The following is a 5000-nucleotide window of genomic DNA, read 5'->3' on the forward strand; positions in this document are numbered from 1 at the left end:
TTTTTCACTCTCGCGATTTTTACAATTATTACTGTTCTCGGTTCCTATTTTGTTTTCGTAAACGCCCCCATACTGACACAACGCAACCCGAGTGTGGAATCTGGTCCAATTAGATGCGGCTTCTTGTCAAATTCTGTTGCAGGCAATCGTGTTCCTATATTTGAAGCAACAAAGGGTTCGTATCTCCTGTATCTCCGTCTAAATTCAAGTATTTACTCCTTTACTGTTTAGCCATCCATGCTTTTGCAACAAGCGCGTATACAACATTGTACTCTATCATTGCATGCATTATTGCAAGTGATGATTTAAAGTGGAACTTATTTTACCTCATGAGCGGCCCGCCAGACTGTAAGGCCGGGTTTGCCTTGCCTTCGCATGACGCTGCATGGCCCTGCATGGCTGGTTGACAAAGCATTGACCTCCTGCTCGCAATGGCGAAACATAAGCCCTTTGTATCAAGATCATATCGACGATTTATCATTATCTTTTGGTGTGGTATTGCTTGTGCAGGAATGGTGTAGTGGAGGCTTATCATCGGCGGCGGGGGTGCGCGGAGTGGAGACTGTATCATCCACCCCATAAAAACACCTTTGATAGTGTTTATCAGTGGTTCACCGTATGCCAGTGCATCCTTCCCGTTTGACTGTGAATTGATTAAAAATGTGAAATAACGTGACTGCTGAGCAAAAATGATCGCACAAGTTCTAGGAGCTCTAAGACTCCTGTTATCTTTGTTGACCTTTTGCTTCACAGATAAGATTTATTTTATCAATCTCGTGTAGGAGGCAGACGACCACAGCACGACCGGATATGGCCACAACAAAGACAGTGACTTTCAGTGGCATTCTCGGGAAAAGACCCACACGCTCGGTGACGCAACCTCCTTCTGACATTCCTCTCCTCATAACCACTGTATCTGTCTTCCCTCATCAACCAACCCCACCGGCCCTGACATCTTCTTACCCTAACTACAGCCCCTAACTACCTTTCCTCATCCACTTCCATCCCCAGCCCACAGTAGCCTTTGGTAACCGCAATGACCTTTCTCTCACTCTCCAATGCCGCCATTCCCCATTCTTTAGTGATCGCAACCACTGTACTTTCGCTTCTCCCCAAACCCTCTCCCCAACCTTTGATTCCTTATCATCTCCCTCGTTACCCACACTGTTCTCCATCACCTATACCTATTCCCCTTCTCTTTAATTCCGCCTCATTTAACCACACATATACATAAACACATCTACAGTAAGGACAGCTGGACCTCGTTTAACGTCGGGGATACGATCCTTGATCAGTTAGTGAAATATATCCGTGTCTGAAGCAGCTAAATTCACATTCTAATTTATCATAACTATACACCAAGTAACATTATGTTCTCCCTTGTGACATAAACCGAAACAAGGACCTTAAACGAAGTGCAAATACATTTGCCGAGCATCCTGCGTTTGGCTCTGTTCCCCCTCCCGCCGCAGCACATCGGGGCGTCATCGCGCCGTGACTGCGGTGGGAGTGAACACACCTTCTCACACTCCTCGTCTTGGCCCTTCAGTTCAGCGCCACCGGAGTGCGTTACCGCCTAAGCTTATTACTGTCTTGATGCTCCCTCGGGAGTTTCTCAAATATTCTAACTGTTTTTTCTTCTTCTTTTTTACTTGTGTGTACTCGGCGAGGTGTGAGCAACAGACAGCGAAAGCAACAGCAGTAACAGCAACAGCGGCAGTTTGTGTCCAGACCACAGTAAATGGCGGAAGGGAATTGTTGTGTGATCAAGGCATACAGAACAATATTGATAAAATTACAATCAAGAAAAGTTAGACTATTCCATAATTCTGACGAAGTTACAGTAAACAAAGTTATTGATTAATTCTCTTGTACTATACAAGAGGTGCGGACAGCTGGATATAACTATGACAAAAATTCACTTAATCGAGGTTGAGCGTTGAAGAACTCGCACTTTCAGTCGCCATGATCTTATGAAGTCACACGCAGGAGACTAGCCAACACAAGCGCAAGCGCGTACACACTCCACACACATCAAGGTTTTTTTTTTTCACGGAAGCACAAAGGGCCACCACAGAACGGCACATGAATAAATACGACATGAAACTTGCCGACATAGAATGAAAACCACTTGTACTCTATGCTCTACGCTACTTTACTTGTTTCCTTCTATGTATGCATAACTAGCCATAGAGGGAGAGGGAAAGGTTGTTGGAGAAGGAGAGGAAGAAGGAGGAGAATGTTGGAGAAGGAGAGGAAGAAGGAGGAGAAGGAGAAGGAGAAAGGAGAGAGAGAGAGAGAGAATAAAAGAAAGCGTGAAGTTAGAATAACTGCAAAACGACAGCCCGACTCGAGCAGCGCTGCCGCACTCAAGGTCGAGTCAGCCACAGGTCTGCTTGCGTGAGTGCGTGTATGTGTGCACGTGCTTCTTCTTAGGTTCCTGTGTTTGTGCGTGTGGGCCCCTAATTGAATTGATCGATTACCTGTTTGTCTCAATAATATGTTAATGATTTCGTGCTTTTGTGCGTGTATGTTTCAGTATAATTATCTGCATACATTCGTGTTTACATAAATATTCCCCTCCTCCGCGTACATGAGCGTTCACACATGTACGCCAAATGTTTTTTCCCCGTGTACGCGAAAGAGTACGTGCGTCTGTGTCTACCTGCTGATTGTGTCAGTTCTGAGTAGCAGAATGTCGACCGGAGTGACACAGCAGCCGGCGTGAGAGTGTCGAGCGTGTGTGAGAGATTCTACACCGGCTACTTGTTGATGCTTACTTGTTACTGGTCGCCTCGCGTGAGTCTTTTGTCTGTACGTTGCATTTCATTGTGTGTTTAATCCCGTGTGATGTGTTTAATCTGTGTTTTCTAAGTTGATATCAAATCAAGGCCGGTATAGGAGCATCCGGTTTAGCGGTGCGTTATATTTTATTCCTTTAAATGAAAATTAATCATATATTTGCTTTTTATCTGCAAAAATGTCTTCAACGCAAAATAAGACAAAAACTTTTCTTTATATCTTATCTTAAAGATCTGTACATCAATGTAATCAGTATTAATATTTTGTTTTTATTAGAGCAATATCACAAGGTTTGGATGATGAGAATTATTGGGAAACATATAACACGTGGTTTGGGAAGTTGGTGTACGATAATCTCAACATGGAATTGTGACTTTCTGTTTCCTTCGTCGATACAATTTCAGAGGACTTTACCTTTATTTTCTACTATGTATTTCCTGGTGCATGTCTGTATATTTGTTAGTGTGTGTGTGTGTGTGTGTGTGTGTGTGTGTGTGTGTGTGTGTGTGTGTGTGTGTGTGTGTGTGTGTGTGTGTGTGTGTGTGTGTGTGTCTAAGCTTGCCTGCATGTACAGCACTGTACCTGCACACAGCCGAACACGTGTGTATCTCTATGCATGTGTGAATGCGTGCGTTCTTAACATTATTCATTATCGAAAGTAATCACAACACATTCAGGCGATTACCCTCCCCCCCTCGCCCCCGCCCCCAATTACATATCTAATGATCAATCAAACGCTATCAAAAGTTCACCGATCGTCAAGGCCCCCCATCTAAACCCTGCCATTAAACAAAGCATATGACATGAAGTAGGTTAGCCATGCAAGAAAAAATAACATCGACGCCTCCACGTCCTCGAGCAGCGCCTCTGGTGGCCGCCTGGGAAACTACGCCATCTCGTGCTCCGGTCGAGAACTTGAGGCGCCGACGATGGCCTTTGGGACGCCGGCCGGTTTCCGTTTTGCGTTTTGGAGGAAGGAAACAGGGAGAGGACCGGGTTTCTGGGCGTTTTGGTGAGAGGGATGATAGAGAAGGAAAATTAAAGGGGGCAAGGAGAGAAAGTAAAAAGGTGGGTGGGTGAGGGATGAGGAGAGGGTATGAGAGATGCGGGAAAGAAGGGAGAGGGGGGAGTGAGAGAGGGAAAGAGAAAGAGAATGAAGAAGAGGAACAGTGCCAGATAGCACAAATGACGGATACACAAACTGACATTACGACGCTAAGAAAACGAATCAAATGAGACCAAAAACAAACAGAAACCCAGACTCTCTCCTGTCTCGCCTCCTTCCAAGGGAAAAGAAAGAGGAAATATAGGCATACAAGACGCGCACGCGCAAGTGACACAGCTGTTTCTGAGTGACGTAAATACAGCCGCTGTATTCCTCGCTGTTCGCACTGAGGCTCCGACGAACCCGTGTTTAACGATACGTCGCTGTCATCCTGAGGGGCTTGATGTGTTTGTGGCAGCGTCATGAAATTTCTTTGTCATGGTGTCCTTTAAATCGTTATTTATAAACACGAAGGATAAACGGACGATAAAGGGTGTATGATTAGTCACTGAGCCTTGATTTCTATCACTTGCTCACTCGCGACAAGAGGTAAAGCTTATCATGCTAAATTTAGCGATTCTTTGCTGAACTAATGCTTCCCAACATTACCTGGGAGCGTCCTTCCTGCTTTCCTCTCTCTCTCTCTCTCTCTCTCTCTCTCTCTCTCTCTCTCTCTCTCTCTCTCTCTCTCTCTCTCTCTCTCTCTCTCTCTCTCTCTCTCTCTCTCTCTCTCTCTCCCATTCTCTCTCTCTCTCTCTCTCTCTCTCTCTCTCTCTCTCTCTCTCTCTCTCTCTCCATTTTAAATATCTTATATTTTACCAAATCTTTACTCGCTCATGCAAGCCATTATGACAGCTCCTGACAATATATTGCAGCATATAATGCACTGCGAACAGCAAAGGTGTATATATCAAGGGGATAAATATTGGCTTCACCCAAGAATCAGTCGCTGTATAGAGGATATTTATTTTTCCCCTTTTTTCTCTCTCCGCTGAATCGTCCTGCTTCAATTCCCTTCGACAGGATGAAACCAGTTTTACGTGTGATATAGATAAATATTATCTCATTATCTGACTGGAATTTGAAAACAATGATCCTCTTTCCCGGTATTCGAAACAAAAACTGTACTTCCTTGAAATAAAATAAGAAAATA

General features: G+C 44.5%; 1 protein-coding gene across 2 annotated transcripts in view; it reads right to left on the reverse strand.

Annotated features, from left to right (window-relative positions):
• Positions 1 to 5000, reverse strand: part of LOC119576202 (tubulin alpha-2 chain-like) — a 31078-nt gene that overhangs the window by 21042 nt on the left and 5036 nt on the right. The window lies entirely within an intron of this gene.

Source organism: Penaeus monodon, chromosome 8, assembly GCF_015228065.2.
Source record: "Penaeus monodon isolate SGIC_2016 chromosome 8, NSTDA_Pmon_1, whole genome shotgun sequence".
Lineage (NCBI taxonomy): Eukaryota > Metazoa > Arthropoda > Malacostraca > Decapoda > Penaeidae > Penaeus > Penaeus monodon.